The sequence below is a fragment of the Meleagris gallopavo genome, chromosome 7, assembly GCF_905368555.1.
Source record: "Meleagris gallopavo chromosome 7, MGAL_WU_HG_1.1, whole genome shotgun sequence".
Lineage (NCBI taxonomy): Eukaryota > Metazoa > Chordata > Aves > Galliformes > Phasianidae > Meleagris > Meleagris gallopavo.
Window position 1 is genome coordinate 8607756 of NC_139410.1, and position 9745 is coordinate 8617500.

Genomic DNA, 9745 nt, shown 5'->3' on the forward strand with positions numbered 1-9745 from the left:
CCAGAGAACCAGCTTGTACCAGTATCCTTCACCTCTGTCCACAAGCAGAAAGAATGGAAGCAAAAGTCAACTCTTTTAGTAAGGAAGAAGAAAGGAGATGAGGAAGGCAGCTCCATAATGAGGCCATCATGAGAGTGGGAGGAAGAGGTGGAGGTTATAAATGAAGCAGTAAGCAGCCGATGCCTATCCCTAGGTGAGCTGTGAGATGTGCAGATAGATTTCAGCTGTTCTCCAGGCATCACATTGTTATCTGGCTGTTCTGATTCTAGGTTGTCAGGGCTGATAGCATAGATTTAGGAGCATGAAAGCCAGGCAGCTGGGATCTCTCTCCAAAGAATGGGGCATTAACTAAACAATTGCAAAACCTGGAAAATCTCTTTGTCTCTGAACATGGCTTCTGTTACCTGTGAAGATAAAGCATCCTTATAAGGAAGTATTAGAAGTAAGTGTTCTTCTGCTCCAGAGAATATATAGTGGCTATAGGCCATGTACCAGCCTGTGATTTTACCTACATAACCATGGAGATGATAGGAGGAAGTGGGATGGAAAACCTACCTCGGCCCTAGAGGCATGGGTATGTGTGGAACAAGGATAAATCAAAAAAGAGGGTACTTTCAGGAAAATGGCTGCTCTAGTTTCTGGTGGGTTGTTCCCCAGATGAAGTAGATCTTATTTCTGAATTTGATAATGAATCTTTCACTTTGCATTCACGATAATTGAGTAACACATACAGCAACCAGAACTACAGGGGCCCTGCCTCCAGCAATTTTGAGTTTCAAACTCAAAACTCGTCAGGCACTGGAATGGGCTGCCCAGGGAGGTGGTGGAGTCACTGACCCTGGAGGTGTTCAAGGAACATTTGGACATTGTGATGAGGGACATGGTTTAGTGAGAACTATTGGTGATGGGTGTATGGTTGGACTGGGTGATCTTGTGGGTCTTTTCCAACCTTGGTGATTCTATGATTCTAGACAGTAGACCAACCTTCCTCTGACCGTGGCCTCAATTTTGACATGTTTTGCGTCTACCACATCTGGTCTCTCCTGCCAGGTCTGTCCACCTCTGGCCACTGCCATCAGGACATTTTGTTTCCAACGTCAACCACCAGATCTACCTGTTTCTGGCCCCAGTTGCCAGGCCTACACGCCTACACCCACATACATCTTCCTAACACAGATGCAGCTGTCACATCCACTGTCTCAACACCCTGACTGAAAATGAGATACTAGCAATATATGGGGGGGTTTAGATGCTTCAAAAGTTGTTGGTACAAAAGCACAGCACCTCTTAACACCATGAGTATCTGTGCTATGTTGGATATTCAATCCACGTCATTCAACTGATGCTACATGGAGTAAGTGAGTAGCACTAATTAAGCAATGAGCTCGAATGATGAAACCCAACAGCCCAGGTGTATGGGGCTGCTGAATCATGGCCTGAACCTCTGATTGATCACCTGAGGCAAGCAATGAGTGAGCCACGGGAGCACAGGTGAAGGCAAATCACCTGTGCTGCAGGAAGGGGGTGGAGCCTGGCTCCACCTCTCCTAGACCCATTTAAGAGCTGACTGCCAGTGCAGAAGGATCTCTCTGGAGATCCGCTCCATTGGAGTTCATCTTGCGAGCCCAGGACAGGGTGAGTGACTTTCTCTCATTACTCCAATATAAATTATATTAGCCAAGCTCCTGGATATACATCACCCCCCCCATCTATATATCCGTTGATTATTCAATTGGCGAGCCAGGCAGGCCAAATCTACTTTACATTATGTCTTTCTTATGAAGTTTCTATAAATGGGTCGAGGGAGAGAACACCATTCCCCTTGATAAAATGATCCCTGGGCAGATCCCAGGGTTTCTGGGATCTCCTTATTATCAACTGGCAACTATAATTGAGAAATGGGGTCCCCTGTGTACTTTGGGGAATATTTCCTCAGTATGCTTAACAGAATACTTTCAGGGACTGGACAAAGATAACTACGAAAGAAAGGCAATGGCCACTGCATGGCCACTGTTAAATGCTTTAAATCAAGCAGAGACAAGATCAGATAACTTAGAAAATGAAAATCAGCTATTAAAGCTTGTATTGACAAATTGGAGCAAGAACTTAATGTATTGACGGGGAAAAAACCAATTTTACAGTTTCTAGGTCAGGTCCGTAGTATTTCAATAGATGATAGTCATACCTCTGAAGTAGCGGACCTGGTTCAAGAGGAAAGCAGGAGTTCCAAGTCAGATCTAGAGGTTCCATTTATGGCGGATCCCCTGGAACTCTGTCCTATTATAACTCAAAAAAACAAAAAAGGTACAAGATAGACCAGCAGGGGTGCCCCCTGACCAATGGCCCCCTGCTGAAACGCATTTGCATGTGACAGCCAGGCCATACACTCCAACTGAATTAATGGACATGGTGCAGCGATTTCGGCAGAGGCTGAGAGAGAGTATACCTGCATGGCTGCTCAGGTTATGGGATTCAGGAGCAGAAAGTGTTATGGTTAATGGGCTGGAAATGGCAAAGCTGACCATCGTAACATTACACCCTGCTGTCAGGCAGAGACTATACTCTGCTGTCCAGTATACTAATGAGAACCACTCAATAATAGATTGGTTAATGGCAGCATGCCGGATGGTCTGGCCAAATAAAACAGATATTCCCTTAAACATAGGACTATGGTCCTCCATGGAGGACCTTCAAAATTACATTCGTGAGTTAGGCATGAGAGAAGCAATATATGAAGACTCGTATGATAGCCCGGATATGATCGCGGGCATGCGAGATTTAATTTTACAACAGGCCCCTTCCCACCTGTATGGGACCTTAGTTTCGATATTAAACCCTCTGGTGACCTCGGAAGCTGTAGTTCAGCAGGCTGCTCAGATAGTAGCTGATCTGGGGGAGACAGAACGTCTGCGGACTAGGCACAACATTCGGATGTTAGAAGAAGCTGAGGTCCTGCCGGTGACTAAAACCAAGACGCCGGCTATTTGAACTCCTCGATCAGGACCCATAAGGGTTTCCTGAAAACAAATGTTTAATGACCTAATTCGAGCTGGGGTCCAATTTGCTAAGATTGACCGCCAGCCCAACCATGTCCTTCTCCAGCTTTGGAGGCAGCTAAAGGACAATCAAAAATTTCAAAACTATCCCTAAGAAATCAAGGGTAAGAATTATAGAGAGGATACCAACAACAACATGGAACCTAGAAGACTTCATTGTTCCTAATAGGAAAAAAAAGCTGCCTCAAGTGTCTCGGGCCACGATGCCTGAGCCATCGGAAGCAAAAGAATTGGCCCTAGCACAGTTCATGGCGTGACAGGGGATGTTAATCCCCCTAGGGCCTCCAGACGGGACCGGAGGCCCTATGTAGAATTAACGATTTATTGGTCCCAAAAAAATATTCAGAGAGTTATGGCATTAGTGGACACTGGAGCAGAAACATCAATCATTTACGGAGATCCAAACAAATTTCATGGAAACAGAGTGATGATTGGTGGTTTTGGGGGACAAACTATTCCTGTCACCCAAACATGGTTAAAACTGGGGGTAGGGCGTCTCCCACCCCAGGAGTATAAGGTATCTATTGCCCCAGTCCAGGAATACATCTTGAGCACAGATATTCTATGCGGTCTGGCTCTTCAGACAACCATGGGAGAGTTCAGACTCTGACAGAGATGTATTAGTATCCGGGCGGTGCAGGTAATATTAAGAGGCCATGCGAAACATGGGCCAATTTGCCTGCCAGAACCGCGCCGGATTACTAATGTGAGACAGTACAGACTCCCGGGTGGGCAGGACAAAATATCAAAAACGGTGCAGGAATTAGAAAAAGTGGGCATTATAGGACCTGCCCACAGCCCATATAATTCCCCCATATGGCCAGTGCGAAAGTCGGATGGCACGTGGAGAATGACAGTAGATTACAGGGAATTAAATAAGGTCACGCCGCCTATTCATGCAGCCGTACCCAATATTGCTTCCCTAATGGACACGTTGAGTAGGGAGATAAAAACCTATAATTGTGTCCTAGATTTAGCAAATGCATTCTTCAGTATCCCAATTACTGAAGAATCGCAAGATCAATTTGTTCACATGTGGAGGAAGGCAGTGGACCTTTCAGGTCCTGCCACAGGGGTACGTGCATTCACCAGCATATTGTCATAATCTAGTGGCGCGTGACCTGGCCGATTGGAAAAAAACAGATAATGTTAACTTGTATCACTATATTGATGATCTCCTGCTGACATCCAACTCACTGGAGGCAGTAGGACAGGTGGCGGATTCATTAACCGCCTGTTTAGAACAGAGTGGACGGGCTATAAATCCCCAAAAGGTGCAAGATCCGGGCCTGTCTGTAAAATTCCTGGGGGTGGTTTGGTCAGGAAAGACCAAAGTACCGCCCAGTGCTGTCATAGGTAAGGTTCAGGCGTTCCCAGTCCCTACAACATCGAAGCAGCTGCAAGAGTATCTAGGTGTATTAGGTTATTGGCATTCTTTTATACCTCACCTAGCGCAGCTGCTAAGACCACTGTATAGACTCACAAAAAAAGGGGCAGCTTTGGGATTGGGGGAAAACAGAACAGGATGCTTTTCAACAGGCGAAACTGGCAGTTAAACAAGCCCAGGCATTGGGTATATTTGATCCTACCTTCCCAACCAAGTTAGATGTTCACATCACTCAAGATGGCTTCAGTTGGGGCCTGTGGCAATGCCAGAGTTCTGTTCGGACCCCCATTGGTTTCTGGTCTCAGGTTTGGCACGGAGCAGAAGAGAGATACAGTATGATTGAAAAACAGTTATTGGCTGCCTATTAGGCACTGCAGGCAGTAGAGCCAATAACTCAAACAGCTGAAGTTATAGTCAAGACCACTCTGCCGATTCAGGGGTGAGTAAAAGATCTGACCCACCTTCCTAAAACAGGGGAGGCCCAAGCACAAACAGTGGCATGATGGGTCGCCTGTCTCAGCCAAAGGAGTAGTCTGTCTTCATCCCCTTTGAAAGAAGAACTTCAGAAGATCCTAGGCCCACTAACATATCACAGTGATGCACCGAAAGGAATACTGGTCGCTCCACCGCAGAAGAATCCTGTTCAGGAGGGAAAATACCCTATCCCTGAAGATGCTTGGTACACAGACGGATCCAGCAAGGGCAATCCGAGCAAGTGGAGAGCAATAGCATACCATCCTTCTACTGAGACAATCTGGTTTGACGAGGGAGATGGTCAGAGCAGCCAATGGGCAGAACTGCGAGCTGTGTAGATGGTTAAAACCAAGGAACCTGGTGATGGTATCCTGAACATCTGTATGGATAGTTGGGCTGTGTACTGAGGGCTCACTTTGTGGATTGCACAGTGGGCCACCCAAGAATGGACTATCCATGCCCAGCCGATCTGGGGCAAGGATATGTGGTTAGACATATGGAATACAGTCAAACACAGGACTGTACGTGTCTACCATGTTTCTGGTCATCAGCCCCTACAGTCACCGGGAAATGAAGCTGACATGCTGGCCCGAGTTCGATGGATTGAGAATTCACCATCCGAGAACATTGCCCATTACATCAGAAGCTACGGCATGCGGGACAAAAGACAATGTGGGCAGCTGCTAAAGCATGGGGACTGCCCATACAGCTACCTGACATCATCCGGGCATGCCGGGATTGCAACGCTTGCTCAAAGATGAGACCGAGACCACTGCCCGAAACAACAGCTCATCTTGCTAGAGGACATAATCCTCTCCAGCGATGGCAGGTCAATTATATCGGGGCCCCTTCCTCGGTCTGAGGGGGCGAGATATGCCCTGACCTGTGTTGACACTGCAAGTGGTCTACTGCAGGCCTATCCAGTACCGAAAGCAAACCAGGCATATACCATCAAGGCACTCACAAAACTGATGTCTGCCTACAGGACACCTCAAGTCATCGAGAGCAACCAAGGAACTCATTTTACTGGTGCACTGATACAACGCTGGGCAGAAGAAAATAACATCGAATGGCAATTCCACCTGCCATATAATCCGATGGGGGCAGGCCTCATCGTACGTTATAACGGTATTCTTAAGGCTGCCCTGAAGACAGACTCCCAGTCACTGCAGAGGTGGACTAAGAGACTGTATGAAACCTTGTGAGACCTGAATGAAAGACCCCGAGATGGTAGAGCCAGTGCCCTGAGAATGTTGCAGACAACATGGGCCACCCCGCTTAGGATCCAAATTACGGGCACTGATCATCAGGTAAGACCCCAGATTGGTAATGAAAATAATCTTCTGCTCCCTGCCCCTGAGAATTTAGATCCTGGCACCCACAGAATAAAATGGCCATGGAAGGTGCAGGTAGGACCCAAGTGGTGTGGCCTACTTGCACCTTGGGGGAGATTGTTGGAGGTGGGAGGCTCAGTAGTCCCTCCAGTAATAGGTACATGGCCTACTGATGTTGTGGTCAACACTCCGATCTTCATTGCTAAAGGGACTCCCATCATGTCCCTATGGCAGATCAGGACACCTCCTTTGGTGCCTGATTTTTATTATGCAGCCACAAACATCCGACCAAAAAGTGTGGTGCACGCTGCCAGGATGTGCCCCTGTACAAGCGGAAGTGTTGACCCAGGATAGAAACACGGCCTGTATTTTGCCCTGGAGGGCAGATCTTCCCCTCCTGGTACCTCTGAAACATCTGTATTTCTCCCTGTGAGTCTTTGAGCCTTCAGGATTACCGGAAGGAATGAAATGTTATCAAAACGTTCCAGTGTTACTGTCAGATCATGTGTAACACCTGGTGAAGGACTGCATGGGACTGATGGAACATAGGACAGACCTGCACCTCACGACCATATGCCTCCGGTAACATCATCGACCGCTGGCCCATAGAAGGATGTCAAATTTCACCAATCGTCACTCATCTTGAAATTTAACAACATGTGTCACGATGAAATTGTATAAGCGTCACGGTGTATTGGATCTCTGTATTAGGGAAAGCTCACCCTTTTAGTAAACAAAATCATTGGTTCATGCTGTGAAGGGGTGGAGTGTATGGGGCTGCTGAATCACGGCCTGAACCTCTGATTAATCACCTGAGGCAAGCAATGAGTCAGCCACGGGAGCACAGGTGAAGGGAAATCACCTGTGCTGCAGGAAGGGGTGGAGCCTGGCTCCACCTCTCCTAGACCCATTTAAGAGCTGACTGCCAGTGGGGAAGGATCTCTCTGGAGATCCGCTCCATTGGAGTTCATCTCGCAAGCCCAGGACAGGGTGAGTGACTTTCTCTCATTACTCCAATATAAATTATATTAGCCAAGCTCCTGGATATATATACATATAGTGTGTGTGTGTGTGTGTATATATAATGTGTGTGTGTGTATATGTGATGTGTGTGTGTGTATATATAATGTGTGTGTGTGTATATATAATGTGTGTGTGTGTGTGTGTATATATAATGTGTGTGTGTGTGTGTGTATATATAATGTGTGTGTGTGTGTGTGTTTATATAATGTGTGTGTGTGTGTGTGTGTATATATAATGTGTGTGTGTATATATAATGTGTGTGTGTATATATAATGTGTGTGTGTATTTATAATGTGTGTGTGTAGTGCGCGTGTGTGTAGTGCGCGTGTGTGTAGTGCGCGTGTGTGTAGTGCGCGTGTGTGTAGTGCGCGTGTGTGTAGTGTGCGCGCGTATATATAGTGTGTGGGCGTGTATATAGTGTGCGCGCGTGTTTATAGTGCGTGTGTGTAGTGTGCGTGTAGTGTGCGTGTAGTGTGTGCGCGTGTGCGTGTAGTGCGCGCGTGTGTGCGTGTTGTGCGCGCTTGTGTGCGTGTGTGTGCGCGCGTGTGTGCGCGCGTGTAGTGCGCGCGCGTGTAGTGCGCGCGCGTGTAGTGCGCGCGCGTGTAGTGCGCGTTGTGAGCGCGTGTGTGCGCGTGTGTAGTGCGCGTGTGTGTAGTGCGCGTATATATAGTGTGTGCGTGAGTATGTATAGTGTGTGCGTGTGTATGTATAGTGTGTGCGTGCGTATGTATAGTGTGTGTGCGTGCGTATGTATAGTGTGTGTGCGTGCGTATGTATAGTGTGTGTGTGTAGTGTGTGTGTGTGTAGTGTGTGTAGTGTGTGTGTGCGTGTGCGTATAGTGTGCGTATAGTGTGCGTATAGTGTGCGTGTGTGTGCGTATAGTGTGTGTGCGTATATATATAGTGTGTGTGTGTGCGTATATATATAGTGTGTGTGTGTGCGTATATAGTGTGTATATAGTGTGTGTGTGTAGCGTGTGTGTAGCGTGTGTGTAGCGTGTGTGTAGCGTGTGTGTAGCGTGTGTGTGTATAGTGTGTGTAGCGTGTGTGTATATAGTGTGTGTAGCGTGTGTGTGTAGCGTGGGTGTGTAGCGTGTGTGATTAGCGTGTGTGTGTAGCGTGTGTGTGTAGCGTGTGTATATAGTGTGCGTGTGTGTATAGTGTGTATAGTGTGTGCTGTGTGTGTGATATAGTGTGCGTGTGTGTATAGTGTGTGCGTGTGTGTATAGTGTGTGCGTGTGTGTATAGTGTGTGCGAGTGTATATATATAGTGTGTGTGGTTAGCGTGTGTGTGTGTGTAGCGTGTGTGTGTGTATAGCGTGTGTGTGTGTGTAGCGTGTGTGTGTGTGTATATAGTGTGTGTGCGTGTGTTATAGTGTGTATATAGTGTGCGTGTGTGCGTGTGTGTATAGTGTGCGTGTGTAGGTGTGTGTATAGTGTGTGCGTGTGTGTATAGTGTGTGCGAGTATATATATATAGTGTGTGTGCGTGTGTTATGGTTGTGTGTGTGTGTGTGTTGTATAGTGTGTGTGTGTGTGTGTTTAGTGTGTGTGTTATATAGTGTGTGTGTGTGTGTGTGTATATGTGTGTGTGTGTGTATAGTGTGTTGTGTTATGGTGTGTGTGTGTATATAGTGTGTGTGTGTGTATAGTTGTGTGTGTGTGTGTGGTGTGTGTTAGTGTGTGATTAGTGTGTGTGTAGTGTGTGTTGTGTTTGTGGTGTGTGTGTGTATAGTGTGTGTGTGTGTTGTGTGTGTGTGTGTGGTGTGTTGTGCGTGTGTGGTGGTGGTGTGTGTGTGCGTGTGTGTGTTGTGTGCGTGTGTGTGTGTGTGTGTGCGTGTGTGTATAGTGGTGTGGTATTGTGCGTGGTATGTGCGTGTGTGTATAGTGCGTGTGTGTATAGTGCGTGTGTGTGTGCGTGTGGGTATAGTGCGTGTGTGTATAGTGTGCGTGTGTGTATAGTGTGCGAGTATAGATTGTGTGCGTGTATAGTGTGCGAGTATAGTGTGTGTGGGTATAGTGTGCGTGTATAGTGTGTGTGTATAGTGTGTGTGTATAGTGTGTGTGTTGTGTGTATAGTGTGTGTGTGTGTAGTGTGTGTTAGTGTGTGTGTGTGTGTTATAGTGTGTGTGTGCGTGTGTTATGTGCGTGTGCGTGTGTGTATAGTGTGTGTGTGTGTATAGTGTGCGTGTGTGTATGTGTGTGTGTGCGTGTATATATAGTGTGTGTGTGTGTGCGTTTTAATATAGTGTGGTGTGTGTGCGTGTATATATAGTGTGTGTGTGTGCGTGTATATATAGTGTGTGCGTGTGCGTGTGTATATGTGTGTTATAGTGTGTGCGTGTGTGTATAGTGTGTGCGTGTGTGTATAGTGTGTGCGTGTGTGTATAGTGTGCGTGTGTGTATAGTGTGCGTGTGTGTATAGTGTGTGTGTGTGTGTGTGCGTGTGTATATAGTGTGTGTGTGTGTGTGT

General features: G+C 46.9%; 1 pseudogene; it reads left to right on the plus strand.

The window, feature by feature from the left end:
* The first annotated feature begins 1806 nt into the window (after nt 1-1806).
* Nucleotides 1807-7250, plus strand: LOC146543947 (uncharacterized; annotated as a pseudogene).
* Nucleotides 7251-9745: the final 2495 nt, after the last annotated feature.